The sequence below is a fragment of the Macaca fascicularis genome, chromosome 1 (genome assembly GCF_037993035.2).
Source record: "Macaca fascicularis isolate 582-1 chromosome 1, T2T-MFA8v1.1".
Classification (NCBI taxonomy): domain Eukaryota; kingdom Metazoa; phylum Chordata; class Mammalia; order Primates; family Cercopithecidae; genus Macaca; species Macaca fascicularis.
In genome coordinates, this window is record NC_088375.1 from 3,141,736 (window position 1) to 3,160,475 (window position 18,740).

An 18,740-nucleotide genomic window follows, 5' to 3' on the forward strand; every position below is an offset into this window, starting at 1 on the left:
AGAATCACGTCTCCGTAGGTTCCAAAACCTCTGGGAGCTCAGAAAATGAAGTCTCATTGTACTTTTTACCCAGGGTTAATGATCTCCATTCCCTTCCCAAGGGTGGGTGAGAGACGAGTGGGGTGCCACCGAAGAAGGAAGCTACTTAGCAGGAAGATACTTCCTTATCTTTATTTCTTTTGATGAAACGCTGCGAGCCCAGCCTCAGAGGAGCCAGCCTGTGACTGTACATTTTGGAATTCGTCTGCTCGCAGGTGTTGGCAGGCCCTGGCCCTGGTCCAGCACAGCATTTTCCCTGGAGGAACGCCACGCATTGAGTTTCCTTGTCTACAAAACTGTGTTATTGTCAGACCTCTCAGTGGAATCAGAGGGAGGTTGGTTTGTCTGGGCATTGCCAGGATAGTGCCTATCCGTGACCTCTTGTCTGGGCATCTGCCAGAGGAAGCTGTGATCTCTCCAGGGAAGTTTAGGACTTGAAGACACACTTGGCAATGGCTGGTCTTTCTCCCAGCAGTTCTGATCACTCCCTGACCATCCTCACCGCCTGCCTTTGTCCTTCCCCCTTTGTCCTAAAGTGCTCTCAGCTGCTGTGACTGTGTCTTGTTTCCCTGGTGGTGGTGGAGGTGCTGAGGTCTGGGAAGGGTTGGGAATCGTGACGGTGGGTGCGGAGCTTGCTCCTGTGTGCTACTGCATAGCCTGCTGGCCTGAGGAAGTCCTTTCCTGCACATTGCTGCCTCCCACCACCCCACCCAGCCAGCCAGCCAGCCCGCATCCTGGTTTTCCTCAGGGGAGAGAATCCCTGCCACTGCGGATTCACAGCTCAGAGGAAGTGAAATCATGTGAGGTGAAAGTGCATTGCTAGCCAAAAAACAGTTTTTCTTAGTGAGGTCTATCAAATAATGTCTATCAAATGTGTCTTGAGGAGGAAGGAGATCTTGTGTGTCTCCCAGCAGCAAGCGTGCTAAAGTAGCAGCTCGATAGACGCTCAATGAATTTCAGTCAAAAGAAAGATGCTCATACTTCTCATTTCACAATGAAGTTGATTTTCCGGGGACCACCCCCCAGATGACGTCCCCACTGTCTTAGATTAACATGCAGTCGCTTTGAGTGTCTTTTAACAAATCGATCTTTTTCTCCTGTTCCTTTTGCTTCTCTCCCTAAAGGGGCTCCCCATATTTGGCATCGTTAAATACATTCATTAAGTGTCTCATTGTGTAGGGCCAGTGTTTCATTTCATTAATTAAAATCCATGCTCTGAACTGAGTTCGGAAGCCCTAAGAGCCAGAGCAGACTGCGAGGCACCTGCGGAAAAACGCAGCATATGCACGTACCCTAGACACAGACGCCGTGGTGTTCCACACCAGCGACGTCGCCTCGGTGCCAGTTCATAAATCAGAACTTCCCTGAGAGGCACGTCGTGTTCTGGGGCCAACTTCTTCACGGAAAGCACAGAGGCACCTTGCTAAAGAAGAGGAGGAGCTAGAGGAAGCGTAAAGCCGGGGCTGGTCCATCAGTCCCTCTCCCTCTCCCGCATTCCCCTCCCATAGGCTTTGAACTTTCTGAGTTTCTGTAGGTGTCCCCGGTTTGGACAGACACTGGAAAGCTCTTGTTCTGTGTGGTGCACTTGATTTGTTTTGGGCTTTTAAATACTGGGCTTGGCTTTATTTGTTGGAGTTACACCTCTACTTTGCATTTCAGAGGTGAAGGGAGAGGCAGTGTTGTGTCTTCTGTGAGTTAACACTCACCAGATAGTTACTGAATTTGTACTCTGTGCCTAGTACTCTGCGAGGCTCTGGGAATGCAGACGGTAACTTGATAGATAAGGTCCTGGCCTAATGAGTATGTATGTATTTGTTCAATTTTCAAGTGGTTATTAGAGCACAATGTTTAAAATAACACCTGTGTCATGAATTCTGTTCTATATAAACCCATTAGCATTGCATGGAGAAAAGCTCCATTCATCACAACACACTATACCCCTAACCCCAGCCCACTGGTTGGCAGGTGTGTGCCATTGATCGCAAGAGTCTAGGGAAGTTATGAGCTGCCCTGGACAATTTGTCACCCATCGGCCAACAGCTTTTCATTTAGCGTCCTCTATGTGGCTAGCGACATATAGAAAATCATTTCACAATTTCATTAGAGAAGCACAATCTGTGGTCTTTTTAGTCAGAGAAGATGGCTTACATATATGTATTTATAAAGTTAAACAAGAACCATTTCTTACATTGGGAATTCAGTGTTAACTGCCAGAAAGATTTTAGGTGTTGGGAAGTTAAATATTATAATGGGTATAAAACTCAGTCCCCGCACTCTAATGTGCCAAAAATAACGTTTCGTTTCTTTTTGTATAAATCTGCCCAATTTCTGGCGCTGATTCTCTTTCTACTGCTGTGGTGGAAAACTTAATCTCCCCACTCAGCGTTCTGGGCTTATCCCCAGGACCATGCTGTTAGGGGCGTGGCTCTCTTAGCCCGCCCCCCCGCGCAGGTCTGGTGGCTCTCGGATGCATCCTTACCACACACAGGACTCGGGAGTTGCTTGTGTCTCTGTCCATCCAAATCCCCCTCCTGGGGAAGTTGGGCTTCTGGGTGGCAGCCCTGCTTAGAATTGGGGCCTAGGCCCCCGCTCCGTCAGACCTTCGGGCTGCTTTAGTCTCTCCCCCACCCGCTACTGCATCCCAGATTTTGCAGATGGTTTCTGCTTTCGCTACTGCCACATGCCTCCCCGAGGCACCGAGCAGAGTCTGATCTGTGGGAGAAAAAGAAAGAGGCGATGCAAAGAGAAGAGCACAAATTGGTATCTTGAAATATCATCCAGCCCTACAGTTCATAATTGTATCATCTGTAAATATTTACCAAACACGTTGGCATAAATTACCTGTTTCATCCTCAGAGCAACCTCAGGCATTTGTTACTGTTCTCCATTTCTCAGGTGTATAAACAGACGTAGGCTAAATACTTGTCATATGGGTGGACGTCATCATAAACAATAAATGAATTAATGCGAAAGTCAGGGTTTGGACCTCTTGTTTCTATACCAGTCCAGTGACTTCCGTGTAGCACCGGGCTGCTTCTCAGGTTGTCCTGAGGTTTGTGAAGCCACCTGTGGTCTGTAGCTTTAACAAGCATGACAACTTGTTTAGTGGACATTAGAAACATCTAGGCGAGTGATGTTTTATTTATTCATGTCTTAATCATTCAATTTTTCAAAGGTTAGATTTTCTTTTTCTTTTTCTTTTTTTTTTTGAGACGGGGTCTTGCTCTGTCACCAGGCTGGAGTGCAGTGGCGCGATCTCGGCTCACTGCAACCTCCGCCTCCCGAGTAGCTTGGACTACAGGTATGTGCTACCACCCCCAGCTAATTTTTGTATTTTTAGTAAAGACAGGGTTTTACCATGTTGGCCAGGATGGTCTCAATCTCTTGACCTTGTGATCTGCCTGCCTCGGCTTCTGAAAGTGCTGGGATTACAGGCGTGAGCCATGGTGCCCAGCCGAAGGTTAGATTTTACCTGTGTCCTTTTTACGGCTTTCTTTCTTTCTTTTTTTTTTTTTTTTTTTGAGTTTCTTCATCTCTTACTTTCTCAGTCTCACTTCATACCACCTAGTACTGTGATCTGCATATAGATGGATAATAAGAGTGGTAAATTCAACATATGCTCTTAATTAAGGGCATAAAACGTCATTTTATGAGTAGGCCCTCCCGCAGTTCTGAAATGAGGCAAACAAAGGCCCCATGGAAGTATAAGTTTCCTCCTAAACGTGGGAGATGGCCAGGGTGGTGAGGAAAATGCTTGGAGCTCCACAGCTCCTTGATGTCCTGGGAGAAAATGCTTATTTCAGAGGGTGAGGGCAGGACCAGGACATAGATCCAAGGTGCTGACCTCCAGAGAGAGTAACTCCCACCGTGTCTCCAGCAGTCCAACACACGGACAGACCAGGACGTAGATCTAAGGTGCTGACCTCCAGAGAGAGTAACTCCCACCGTGTCTCTAGCAGTCCAACACACGGACAGACCAGGACATAGATCCAAGGTGCTGACCTCCGGAGAGAGTAACTCTCACAGCGTCTCCAGCCGTCCGACACGTGGACAACAGTAACCTCATCGTGTGTCCCTCTGCCGAAAGCCCAGTGTCCCTCTCAGCTGATGCCTTCACTTTCATTTTGTTGACTCTTGAAACACACAGGGCACATCAGAGAAGGGTAGAAATAATGAGAACCACAGAGTAATTCCTGATGTTCATGCTGTGAAGCACCCTGTGTGGGCAGATTTTTCTGGCTTTAGGAATGGAACACACTTAAAAATTGCTCTTATGTGACTTGGGAGAGAGAAGAGTAACGGAAGCTCTTCTCATATTTTATTTTATTGTTTTATTGAAAAGAAGTTGAGAGAAAGATGATGGACCAACCAGAAAAGACAAGTCCTTTTGGATTCCTTTCTGCACCTTAGAACGAAACGATTTTCTAAGCATCTGAAATGATTAGCCATGGGGATTTTCCATTTTGAGGAAGCCCCTGGATGGAATATCAGATATTGTAGTTTAATGTCTTCTTCTGATGGTGGTAAAACATACATAACATGAAATTGACCATTTAAATCAAATTATATAACCAATTAAATAAGTATATAGTTCAATGACATTAAATACATTCACACTGTTGTGAAACCATCACCACCATCCATCCCCAGAACTTTTTCAATATCTCAAACTAAAATTCTGTACCCATTAAATATTAACTCCCCATTCCCTATTCCCCCAGCCCGAGCATCCATCCCTCTGTCTTTATAAGTTTGACCACTCTAGGTCCCTCATGTAAATGGAATCTATGTCTGTCTGTCTGTCTGTCTGTCTGTCTGTCTGTCTATCTATCTATCTATCTATCTATCTATCTATCTATCTATCTATCTATCTATCTATCTATCTTTTTTTTGAGACAAGGTCTTGCTATGTTGCCCAGCCTGGTCTTGAACGCGTGGGCTCAAGTGATCCTCCCACCTCAGCCTCTCTAGTAGCTGCAGTTATAGGTGAGCACCGCCATGCTTGGCTCCTGTCTATTTTTCAACCAAATTTTTAAATGTGGTTTCTTCTTTTAAAGTTTAGTATTGCTGCTGATTTTGTAAATAGTTTACTGACTTGCATTATTTCCATACCCTCTGTTAGAGAGTACAGTGGCTTATAATGGGGATTTAGATGCCAAACCATTTAGGTTCAAATCCTGACTACCTCTTATTAATGGTGAGGCTTTGGCAAATGGATGAACCCTCTTTGCTTCAGTCTTCTCAGCTCTTACACAGCGGTGAACATTGTAAGCACCTCAGAGGGTTATAATGAGAAGGAAGTGAGTTAATAAGGGTGTAACCTTCAAACAGTGTCTGGAACATGATGACCACCCAGTAAAGGTTGAGTGTGGAAGCAGCGGCCCTCCTGCCTCCCAGTGTTTTATTAACACTTGGGACTCCGTTGTCATTTTGCAGCTATGGAAACTGAGGCCTTGATACATTGGAGAGTAGCCGATCCACGACTACTCCAGAGCCCATGACCGCCATTCTAGAACCATGCTTGGTTTACTACATGGCTCCTTTGTTGAAATGTTTTGGAATAGCATGGCGTGGAAGTCAGGCTTCAACCTGATCCCAATGATTCCTGCCTCCTGAGGTTCACACCCTTGGGTACTCCCCTCCCACATTGTATCACAGTTGGTGTGTGTGGCCAATAGAATGTGATAGAAATGATGGCAGGCCATTTCTGAGATCCAGTTGTAAAACACATTGGCTTCTGTTTTGGTCAGAATCTCTCAGGTCACTGGGGAAGAAGTCACCTGCCTTCTTGTAGCAGCTCTAAGGGGCAGCCCTCCTGGCAAGTAACCCAAGCCCCTGGCAAACAGCCGGGCAGTGACTGAGGTTTGCCAGCAACCACAGGAGTGAGCTTAGATGCCCCAGCCTTTGTCCGTCTTTGAGCTGACTGTGGCTCCAGCTGACAGTTTGACTGCAACCTCCTGAAACACCCTGAGAGAGAACCATGCAGCTAAGACACTCCCGGATTCCTGACCCTCAGAACTGTGTGAAGTAATTTAGCTGGTTGCTTTCAGCTGCTCAGAAACAGTAACAAATGCACATGGCTTAGTTCTCTGCTGGTAGCTCTGTCTGTAATGACGTAACTTTTAAGCTGTGGCTCTCTTCCTATTTCCTATTTTAGCATTAATGAACTAATGTGAAAATGTTTTCCACACCTGCCCTGGCTCAGCTAGATGGCGAGCATCTTGAAGGCAGGAAACACGCAGGGTTCCTCACAGTGCCTGGCAGGTGGGAGAGGCTCTGTAAATTATGTGTTGAATTAATGAATAAGTGCATTTTTTCCACATATAGAAAAGAAATCATTTTAGTTAAAGTATGTATGTATTCAGGTCTGTTTTGTGAATATAAGAGGAATGTTTGATACTGAATTTTTCTCATTTGGATCTCTGGTAAATTTTAATATTTTCTTTTTTCTAATTGACTTCAACTTATGATTATGACTTCTGCTTATGCTTCATGTCTGATAAACATAACAATTTTTTTAAACAGCCCTGCTGTTTGAAAAGGGACTAGTGTAGATGCCAGTTAGTGGCCACTGGTGCAGGAAAGTCAGTGCACTCCCTTTCTGTTTCTGTCATAACAAATTACCACAAACTCAGTGGCTTTAAAAACCACACTTGTGTTATCTTAACAGCGCTGTAGGTCAGAAGTCCAACATGAGTCCCACTGGACTGAAATTCAAGACTGTTGGCAGGGCTGGTTCCTTCGGGACGCCCTAGGGAGAATCTGCTTCCTCACCTTTTCCAGCTTCTAGAGGCCACTCTTATTTCTTGGCTCCTGATCCCTTCCTTCATACGGAGATGATTCCTGTCAATGAGGAATCTGGGTTGCAGGAAATATCCTAGTTTTTGAGAAAGTAATCAGGTGTTGGAGTGTGAATAACAAATCTACTCCTACCTTGTTCTGTATACTTCCTTTCTCATTGCAGCCACTGAAACCATGTCAGATGCAGAAATTTTATTCAAGGTCTAGATAGCTGTGTGACCAAATGGAATTAGGACTAGGAGACAGTTCTCTCTCACCACTTTTCTCATTTAAAGGAAAAGCTGCCCAGGCATGGTGGCTCGTGCCTATAATCCCAGCACTTTGGGATACCCAGGCGGGAGGATTGCTTGAGCCCAGGAGTTTGAGACTAACCTGGGCAACATAGCGAGATCCTGTCTTTACAAAAAATAAAAAAAATTGTCCAGGTGTGGTGGTGCACGCCTGTAGTCCCAGCCACATCCCTGTGGTCCCAGCTACTTGGGGGGATGAGGCGGGAGGATCCCTTTAGCCCAGGAGGTCAAGGTTGCATTGAGCCATGATCACACCACTGCACTGCAGCTTGGGCCACAGACTGAGGCCCTGTCTCAAAAATAAATAATAAAATTTAAAGAGGAAAAAGCTAAATACAACAAACGTAGAAGAAACACCCTTCAACTACCTCAGGTAACATAGGATGATATTAAATTTACAGTTGTTGGTGTCAGAGAAGAGGTCACAGAATAGATATATTGTATTTGGTATGTGTAATATTTTTTAAAATTGAATTTTGATATCTGAAGGTCAGGGCATCTATAGGATTTGAGTTCTCTACTTTTATTATAGAAAACATAATTTCATTAATAGATGCTAAGCTCTGAGTAAGTTTAATAAGGTTGGAAAAAACTCTAAACCACCTCCAGTCCCCAAACCCTACCATACCTAAGCTGACCTGTAATCCTCTGTGGGAGTGGGGGAACCCCACTTGTCATTGGAAATCAGCAGTGCAAGATGGAGAACGTATTACTGTCTAATCCCTTCAAGGTACAAGGTCAGACACCTGGAAGGCTAAGGCAGAAGCCTTCGCTGTGCTTCTCCTTTGTGTCCAGCTAACTGCTCGTGTGACACTGAATGAATGAGTGGCTGTTTCTTGCAAGCCTGCTGCAGGCCCAGCCTTGTCTTAGGCGTTGGACATGTGCAGCATCTCCTTTGTGTCCAGCTAACTGCTCGTGTGACACTGAATGAATGAGTGGCTGTTTCTTGCAAGCCTGCTGCAGGCCCAGCCTCGTCTTAGGCGTTGGACATGTGCAGCATCTCCTTTGTGTCCAGCTAACTGCTCGTGTGACACTGAATGAATGAGTGGCTGTTTCTTGCAAGCCTGCTGCAGGCCCAGCCTCGTCTTAGGCGTTGGACATGTGCAGCGAGCTGGATTTGTGCTACTTTGCTGCACAGTTGACCTGCTAGCAAGTAATGCCTGGGGACGGGGATGTTGTCTTCAAGGTGCACACAGCCTAAATGTAGGTGAAGATAGGAGTGAAAAAAGTACCCAGTGAAATTAAGGCTAAGAGAGGAAACAGTCCAGTGCTGGGGGAGTGCCCAGCAAGATGGATTAACTGATTCTTCTTCAAGGATCTTGCAGCAGTGGACCCATTTCAGCTGGGCCCTAAAAGGTGAGCAGGATTTCCTAGGAAGAGAAGGGGGAACAGGATGTTCCAGGCTGCAGAAACCAGTCATCAGAAGTGTGGTCAATGTGAAGACAGGTATTAATTGTATAAAGTCTAAGAAGTCATGGAATCATAAAGTTAGAAATGGTCTAAGTGGTTACATCTCACCAGTCCCAGCCAAGGGATTCTGGATAAGTTACAGGGTGTTCAACCTTGGCCATAGAAAAACCACCACAAGGCTTAAATAATATGATAAGGGGAATTTATTGGTTCACAGATCTCAAAAATATGGAGATAGCCTGGGCTTCAGACATAGTTTGATAAAGGCTCTTGGTGGCAGAATGGCTGCTGAGTGTCAGCCCTCAGGCTGACATGTCCTACATTCTGGAAGAGGACATACTCCCTTTCCTCCTACTGTCAAACAAAAGTCTTTGAGTTCATTCTGATTTTGGACACACACTCCCCTCCTCCCAAGCTGGTCTCTGCCAGGGGAACACAATTTGCTGATTGGCCTGGGCTCTGGTCACAGCCTATGGCTAGAGCATGGGGGCCAGGTGTGGGCTGATTGGATTAGGCCAGTCAGAGCCCATTGCTAAAACCTGGGCTTGAAGCCAATCGGCCGTGGCCACGTCAGTGGGTGGGACAACGGTGGGAATAAGGGGAAGGGGTGCTGCAGAGGCGGCCCACGCTGTCCACATACAGAGGCTTGCTACAGAAGCTACAGAAGAAGATGGTTACATTTCAAGTGGGCAGGTGCCACATCAGACATGGTTCTTTGAATTTTACCTAATTGTCTCTAATTCTTAACAGTTATTTGAGGTAAGTGTTCTCCAATAATTTCCAGTTGAGCAAACCGAGACTCAGAGAAAATAACTTGACCAAAGCTCTAAGAATGGCTGAATCGGCACTGCAAGCGGCAGCCTCTGTTTCCGGAGACTGGGTTCTCTCCATTACATCGTGGCGCTGGAGGAGGCAGCTACAGCTCCATTTGGGACGCTCTGTAGGTTATGACTGGGCGGGGGAGGCCTGTGTAGCCCTGTGGTTCTCTCCATTACATCGTGGTGCTGGAGGAGGCAGCTACAGCTCCATTTGGGACGCTCTGTTGGTTATGACTGGGCGGGGGAGGCCTGTGTAGCCCTGTGGTTCTCTCCATTACATCGTGGCGCTGGAGGAGGCAGCTACAGCTCCATTTGGGAAGCTCTGTTGGTTATGACTGGGCGCGGGAGGCCTGTGTAGCCCTGTGGTTAGGACTGGTGTGTGGGTGGCGGGGTGTGTGTGGGTGTGTTTGGTTGGTTTGTCTGTCTGTTTAATAATGTAAAGCCAAACCTGCCCCCTAGTAATTCCTCTGCATTTATTCTAGTTCTGAGGTATAGAGCAGTGATTCTCAAACCCAGCAGAGCATTATAAAAATACAGTTTTCTGACCTCTGTGCCAGATCAACTGAAGCAGAATCTGTGAGTAGGACCTTAGAAGCTGTGATTTTCTTTTTTCTTTTTGAGTGTCAGAGATGATTCTCCAGTACAAACAGGTTTGGAGAACTCCTGCTTTAGAATACAACCAATCTCTTCTGCCTTCCATATTACAAACCCTCAGATGTTGAAGACTGGGGTCACCCATGAGCCTTTGCTCCAGGCTCTCGTGTGGTGCTTAAGTGATGGGGCTTTGGAATCAGAAAGGCTGAGTTCAAATTCCGTCTCCACTGTTGACAAGTCATATGCCTTGGGTAAATCTCTTAATATTGCTAAGCCTTAGTTTTCATATTTATAAAGTGGGAATAATCAATTTAAATTAAAAATTGTCGTGAGGAATAAGTTAAGAAAACGAAGTTTTAGCGTGAAGCCAAAGGAACGTAGAAAAGTTTCAATGGCTATCACCTGTTACTAATGATTGTTAAACTTCCCTGGCTCTGGCTTCTTTAGTTCTTTTCAATTGTTTGTTTTCTAGATCTTTTTTTCCTCTAATTTTTGGTGTTTGCTAATTTATCTCTAAAACAGTAATGGTATGTGGGGGGTAGATACTGGCATAAAGTTCTAGACATCTGACTACATCAGTGAACAGTAGAGCTATAGCTTCCTGTGGTCTGAGTGTGACGTTTATCTGGATGCACATATCCTCTGGATATTAAACATCTTGGAATTTCCCGTCCTTGTTTAAGTTCTTTTCTCTTGGGAAATTGATCAGTGGCTGATTACGGGAACATCTGGATTCTTCAAGAATATTTGGACGTTCTTCAACTTGGTTTCATGCCGAAGCTGTATCTGGAGGCATGAATATGAGTTGGTTTCATCATGAAAGTGTGTTGATTCCAAGACTGCTATGATCCGTTTTATCTCGTGTAGATCTGTCAGCGTTTCCTGTTCACCCACAGGTGATGACTCATGTGAAACGAGGTAAGCTCTCCAGCAGAGAGCCCAGTTGTTCCACAATGTGTACCTTGACATTTACATAAAAAGCAAATATGTTCATCAAGTTCTACTTACATTTGTCTCTTGATTCTGAAATACAGGTTCATTTGCTGTATCTACCTATACCAGTTCTCTTTAAAAATACTTGTAAGGCGTGGCTTTAACTACCTTAAGTTTGATGAAGATCGTACACAGCCTGTTTCAATGCACTTAGCATATTCTCTTTGATGGTGACCCGTTCTTGTCAGCCTTGCATGTGGGCGTGGGGGAGTCACCTTTATGCTGGAACAACCGAGAGTGGAGATGGAGACTTTCTGTTCTTAGATAATGTACAGGGTGGGCTTTTCAGGGCAGTAAAACCTTCACTGAAGACCATGAAAATGCCCAAATGCTTACATGTTCCAGTCAGCTAATTGAGGCATTTACTACTGGCCTTAAAATTTTATATAATTTTGTTTATGGTATCATAATAGTATAAAAGCAGCTGGGCTCACTAGGGGGCTGTGTGAGTAATCTAAAAAACTTGGACCGGCTACAGGAATAACAGCAGAGTTGCATATAGCAAAAATGTATTTGGGAGTAGCTGTCTTTTGTTGAAATGGCAGAAAACAAACTGAGGTATAGAAAATGTAAAACTCCCAAGTATCAGCTTCCCTCGGCTCCCTTCATTCTTCTAATGACTAGAAAAGAAACACTGTTGTAATGAGAAAACTCCAGAAAATCTTTCACCAGATTCCTCATATCCCCAAGCTGAATTTCAGTGGGTCCTCTCTCCATTTCTTCCTGGAAGAAATGAAGTAAACAAGAGACTAAACATGTTAAAGTTGAGACGAAATAAATGTGATGTTGGTCATCTAAAATTCTGTAGGAGGAGAATGAAACACTAAAAATGATCCTAAACTGTTTGGTAGACTCGCTTACTGCACGGCCAGGGTAGTGTGTTTCCTTGTTCAGAATCACTGACACGTTATATAAAAGTACTTTTTAGCAGGGCTCCTATTTTGATGATATAGGTATTATCAGCACTAAGGATTCAAGGATTTACCTTTGAATGGCGCAGTGTTAGGCTTGGAAACAGGTGGAGTTTCAAGTGGAATAAGAGCCAGAAAGGAGTCCAAAGTCAAGAACACTGGGGGAAGGTTTTGGAAAGAAGAACATGTTGGTGCAGGGATTTTAATCAATAGTTTTCCAACCAGAGGGAATAAAATATGTAGAAGTTTTCATTGTAAGAGAGCATGCCACATTCAAAGATATCATTAACTAGTTTTTTATATTATTGGAGCTTAAAATAGGAGAAGGAGGTGACTAGAAATGCTGATAAGAAAGGGAAGAACCAATTGTTAAAAGCTGAATGGCATGCCGAAGAGCTGACACTATTTCAGTGGCCATGGGGGGCTATTGAAGAATTCTGCAGAGAGGATTATCCTGTAAGACTGAAAGATTACGTCAGCAGAGTAGAGAACTTAAGAGGCCTGAATGGGGTGCATTACATTGGTCCAGATGAGATGATGTTGACCCAAATTGGAGCAACAGTCTTGGAGATGGGAATAAGGGAGCAGATTTGAGATAGAGTTAAGAGGTGGATTGGATGGCACTTGGGATATGATTGTGCTTGAGACATAAGGATACGTTTTTCCTTAATGACGTAAAGGTGGTTTGCATGACTGGGTAGTTGGAGGAGCCATTTTTTTGGGTAAAAAAATAAAGGAAGGGGAACGGGAACGAGGTAGAAATTAATGGGTTCACTTTTAAGCATTGATAACTTTGAGAGGCCTGTTGGACACAGAATTGTCTAATTGATGATCATTCTATATAGTTGAAGTTTAGGAGAGAAGTCTAGATTTGAGAGCCATTAGGATATAGATTATAGGTGAAAGGCGTGGATGAGAACTCTCCGGCGAAATGTATGGCATGAGAAGATGAGAGCCGAGGACAGGTCCCAAGGGATCCCCAGCACTTATGGGGATGGTGAAAAGCAGATACTACAGGAAAGGAGACCAAAAGGAAGGCAGTGAAGGAGGTGGTAGGAGATCCAGGATAGGGAGAGGTTCTAAGATCCAAGGGAGGAGGGAATGCTGTGTGGGCAGGTGAGCGATGGCAGATAGGGCAGAGGGTAAGGCAGGGACTTCAGAAGGATCCATTGGCCTGGAAACTGTTAAGTTCATGTGGGGTCATGAGATGTGCACATTCAGCAGAGCTGAGAGGGCAAATAGATGACAGAGCAAGGAGAAGTTGGAAGGAAGTGGTGTGTGGAGAACATTCTCAAGAACCTATGTGTGTACAGAAGGAAAGGGAAATACACTACATTCCCAGTGAGGTCAGGGAGACTTTTGTTTATGTTTTAAAATGACAAATTTGAACATGTTTATACGCTTAAGGAAAGAAGCAATATGAAAGGAGAGACTCAAAAGTCTGGGATGAGGAGAGGACGATCGGCGTAGCAGGTCTTAGATTAGTTGTTCTCGGTGTGTTCTGGGATCGTATAAACATCACCTGGAAATTGGTAGAAAAGTAAATTACCAGCCCTTACTTCAGATTACTCAATTACAAACTCTGGGTTTGTAGCTCGGCAGCCTGCGTTTTAATGAGCCTCCCAGGTGATTCTCACGAACACTCAAGCTGGAGAGCTCCTGTCCAAGATGAAGAGGAGAGGTGGCATTCAGGGCCCAGCTGAGTGCACACGCCCTTGCACGGCAGGGAGGTGCTTCTGCAGGCGCAGGTACAAATGGATTTGTGGTGCATGGTGTGAAGTTGATGGAGTTTGCTCCTGATGACATAATTTTTCTTTTTGAACTAGGTAGCAGTTTTGTCCACTGAATGCTGAGATAAGAGTTGGGTTGGGCCAGGTGCAGTAGCTCACGCCTGTAATCGCAGCACATGGGCAGGCCAAGGTGGACGGATCACTTGACGTCAGGAGTTTGAGACCAGCCTGGGCAACATAGTGAAACCCCATTTCTAAAAATACAAAAATTACCCGGGTGTGGTGGCATGTGCCTGTAATCCCAGTTACTCAGGAGGCTGAGGCAGGAGAATTGCTTGAACCCAGGAGGCAGAAGTTGCAGTGAGCCGAGACTGCGCCATTGCACTCCAGCTTGGGCAACAAGAATGAAACTCCATCTTAAAAAAAAAAAAAAAGGTTAGACTTCATTGAGTCTACTCAAATGAAATACCCATTTAAGGTTTTGGACATGCTGCATTCTAATTGAGCTAGAATATGATTAGTTTTAAGCTGAAACATACCTTTATTCTCTCCCTCATTCCACTCTTTCTCCTGACCCTTTCTTAGCAGGAGCTACCTGTTCTTCTTGCTACTGATTCCTTAAAACTGAAATGATTCCATCATAGCCTGTGTTGGGAGACTCAGTCTTGATGTGTTAGGGGGCTTTTTGTTTGTTTGTGAACTCAACGGGGCTTTTAAATCGTTGGATACTTTCAGGAGATTGCTGAGATCACATCATTTACAGCCAGAATAAAGGAGAATATTTGAGCAAGGATTCATCAAACCAATATGAGAATTTGCAGATGTTAGATTTTATTAACACTCCCACACAGGAGGTTTGAAATGAACAAGAGAAAAAGCAGGACGTAGATTTTTAAGAAGAAAAGTCAAACAATTTAAAAATCTGCTGTGGGCATCTGGTCATGGGTCCCAGGGGACCATGTGCTGGACTTTTGATCTCATCAGATGCGTTTCTTAGCTGGTCATGAAAGCTGGTTGTCGTTTCATTTTCATGATTTCAATATAGTAAAGAATTTGGATAAAGCAGCAGCATTTTGATGTGTCTAGTTTTTAGAGGAAATAATGAATTTGCTGTAACTAGTCATTTTCTTTTTCTATTTTCTTTCCTTTTGATGAAAATGCATTTATATTCTGATATGAGAACACAACCCCCGAGGGGTGAAAGTCTGAAAAGTTATAACTGGAAACAGTGTCCCGAAAGCTGCCACAAAAGAAGGCCAGGGTCTGCAAGCCCTTCAGTGTGAGGTGTTCTCAGCTGGGAGCGTGGGAGGAAGGATCATGCTGGAAGTCACCTACCATCATGCAGAGCCCCGGCTCCTTGCTATGGAAGAGTAGATCGGACTTTTTAGATCCAAGAATCTTTTTTTCACTCAGCACCTTGAGCATTTGTGTAGATAAATGTTTGGTTTCGGACACCAGTCTTGGGTTCAACTGTATACAGGAACCTTTAAATTTGAACCACTTTGGAAGTGCTTCTTGTTTTGTGTAAAGAATGCTTGACCACATCTCCAAAGGTGTGGCTACAAAAGAAATAAGGAAATCCTACTTCTCAATGGAATATAACAGTTCTCAAAGCAAATCCAGTGAGTCAATTCTTGTCTGAATTTTTGCTCATTCTATGGAGTAAATAGATTTTGTTGATATTGTAAACACAGTTTAGTGGAATATGCAATGTTTCTGTAGTACCTTGATTTTATTAATGGGAATATGAATTAAATACAAATTAAGTGGGTTTAGAAGGGGATTAGTTAAAAAAAAACCTGAATTAGAAAATGTTATTTTAAGATTTCTTTGATGGAAGTATTTAACCTGTGAATGAGTCTTTACTATTACATTAGATCAGCTCTCAGACTGACATTTTGATTGTTTCACATTTGATCAGAAATTGAGACTATAGGATGCTACTTCTATGTAAATATAAATGTGGGGCAGGTGTAGTGACTGACATCTGTATTCCCAGCACTTTGGGAAGCCCAGGTAGGACAATTGTTTGAACCCAGGAGTTTGAGACCAGCCTGGGCAACATAGGGAGACCGCATCTCTACAAAAAATGATTAGCCAGCTGCAGTGGCACATGCTTCTGGTCCCAGTTACTCCAGAGGCTGAGACCAGAGGATCACTTAAGCCCAGGAGGTGGAGGCTGCAATGAGCTGTGGTTGTGCTACCGCACTCCAGCCTGGGTGACAGAACAAGATCCTGTCTCAAAAAATCGAAATGTTACTATATTACAACTGTGTTATTAAAACTTCCACCTCTTTAAAGATGGAATTCAGCATTACCCAAAAATTTTAAAGGAAAAATATCTCTGGATTATGTGAAGAGCTACAGTTCTACAAACCCTCCGAAAAGAAAACCCCACATGCTCAAGGTCCCCGTGACCGTGGGTCTGCAGCCAGAGCCAGACTGGAGGGAGGGCTGGGAGACTTTCCTGCCCAAGCCTGGTTTGAAGATCTGATGCATGGAAGCAACAATTCTGTGAGAGGACAAAATAGAAAAAGAGAAATAGTATGGAATTCTTTCTTTCTGCAACAAGGTCTGTGTGATCGTTTCCCAAGTTAAAGGACCTCTTCTTACTTTAACCGTAAACAACTTGGTTGGAGCCAGAACTTACACATGCTTTCAGCATTAACATGAAAGCATCATCCTCACAAACGTCTGGCTTTTCTGTCTCCTCCTTTGCTTTTGTTATGGCAGGATAGATTGGACTTTTTCTTTTAGATCTAAAAATCTGTTTTTTTCACTCGGTACCTTGAACATTTGTATTGATAAATGTTTGGTTTCTGACAGCTGTTTTGGGTTCAGCTGTATAAGGGAACCTTTACATTTAAACTGCTTTGCAAAGTGTTTATTCCCTTAAAACAGTTCTAATGTAAACGTATATACATAGAAAAAGGATTCTGAAAGGTGCTTCTGAGTTAGGTTTAGTCTGTCCTGACAGCTCAATGCTATTGAATTCTTAGAATGAAGATGTCCTGGTTGTCTGTGCAGCCCGCTGCTCCCAGAGGGCTCTCGGGTAGCTAGTTAACCAAGGGACACCCAGCAGCGGCACATCCTCATCCTCTCAAAAAGGCCAGAGCTTCAGGACCCTGGTCTAGCCCAGGGGGCATCCCCTTAGCACTGTGTGCTGTTGCCACTACCTGTCATAAAACCTCAATGTTTATTTGGCCTCATGTTTATTCTTTGCAGATGTATTGAGCACCTACTGTAAATCAGGTAGGTCGTCGTCTAGCTAGGTCTGACCCAGATCCACAAGGTTTCTGTCCTCTTCAAGCTTAATTGTAAGTGTAATCATAGTGGGATGCTCCAAGTTAGGATCAACAGACCTTCCTATAAAGGGTCAGATAGTGAACGATTTAGGCTTTCTGGGTGATACCACCTTAAACTACTTTACTCTGTCTTATAGCTCAAAAGCAGCCATAAGCAGTACATAACTGGAAAGGCAGGGACGAGTACCAGCAAAACTTTATTTACAAAAACAGTGGCCGTGGTACCATGGACTGTGTTGACTGCTAGTCTAGACAATGCCAATACAGTGGGATAGAATCCATATCATACAGTCTGGAGTAGGGATTTGTTTCCCAGACTGCAAAGCAGCTCTCCCGTCAACGTCAGCAGCCATAGAGAATAAGCGAATTTCTCAGCGTTTGCTGCCTGTTGCAGAATTACTGACAGCTGCATTTGTCATGTTCTTGAATTATTTTTTGTACCTTGGGTTTAATAGGTTTCCCAAAAGTCCTCAGTGAGGAAGCATCACCCTAATTTGTTCTACATGTCATGTGTGTGATAAGCAGAAAGGAAGCAGACAAACTCAGACCTTGAAATTGGAATGAAGCATTTAATTCCTGCTCCCATCCTAGCTTGGTGGAGTTAGCAACACATCTACAGACGTCCTTCCAACACGGTGACTTCCGTTGCCCTCTGTGTGGCCACTTACCTGGTGCTGGGCTCTAGGGTTGATGTAGGCCTTGGGTCCTGCCCTCAGGGATCTCACAGTCACAGGAGTGGAATCGATGAAGTCCATTCCTGCCTTCATTCCTGAGGCGTGTCTGACTACATGCCACACATGTGCAAGGAAAGCAAAAGTGACCAAGGCCTGGACCCTGTCCTAGATGAGCTCACACTAAAGCAAATGAGAGATCATGCACAATAAAGCAAAATCCAGTGCTGCGGCCTGTGATGGAGACCACGCTGCGTGGGTTGCTGAGTTCTCCCCCTCGTTGCAATTCAGCAGGCTTCCCAGTGTGCCCTGCATCCTTACCTCTGATGCAGACTTCACCATCAGCCCCCCTTACAGGTGGAGGGAACTGAGGCACAGAGCTCCCAAAGCCCCACAGCTGGCGAGTGGCAGGGCTGGCATGCGACGCCCAGTAGACCGGCGTCTGACTGCAGAAGCCTCGCTCCTCAGCCCTGGGATCTGGAAGATAATTCTGCTGATGTGTGAGATCCAGGAGAATGCATCGTTTAACCAGAAAAAGTTTCGTAATGCATTTTAGCTTTTGACAGAAATGTGACTGCCCACTGAATAGTGAGCGTTGGGATTAGAGACCATCTGGCTGCCAGGGCCTGGGTTTGGTCGTCTTGTGTTTAAGTCTGAATTGGGATGCTGTATTTGTTTCTTACAACTGCCATGGTGACATACCACAAACAGGGTGGCTTCAAACAATTTTTTTTTTTTTTTCACAATTCTAGAGGCTGGAGGTCTGAAGTCAGGGCCTGTTGTCAGGGTGAATTCCTTCTGAGGCAGAGTCTGTTCTGTTTCTCTCCCATAGCTCCTGGCGGCAGCAGGCCGTCCTTGGTGTTCCCTGCTTGTACCTGCGTCACCCTAGTCTCTGCCCCCGTCTTCGTGTGGAACTCTCCTTGTGTCCGTCTGCACGTGGCCGCCTTCTTATTGGGATGCCAGTCATGCTGAATTTGGGGCCTACTTACTCTCTAGTGTGATCTCTTCCTAACCCATTCTATCTACAGTGACCTTATTTCTGAGGAAGGCACATTTTAGGGTACTGGGGGTTAGGACTTTGGCGTAATCTTATTGGAGGGAACATAATTCACCCGGTAACAGACACCTCTAGACAGGATGGAACTTCCTTATTCACCCCCAGCCCATCCTAGTTGTTT

The 18,740-nt window shown here is 44.6% G+C and overlaps 1 protein-coding gene across 12 annotated transcripts in view; it reads left to right on the forward strand.

Annotated features, from left to right (window-relative positions):
- Positions 1–18,740, forward strand: part of SMYD3 (SET and MYND domain containing 3) — a 765,785-nt gene that overhangs the window by 512,739 nt on the left and 234,306 nt on the right. Inside the window, exon 1 of one of the 12 annotated variants that reach the window (XM_045392865.2) lies at positions 9,166–9,299. The exons of the other annotated variants lie outside the window; for them this stretch is intronic. The gene's annotated coding sequence lies outside the window, so the exon portion shown is untranslated. Of the gene's footprint in view, positions 1–9,165; positions 9,300–18,740 lie in introns of those variants that run through there. 12 annotated transcript variants of the gene reach the window in all.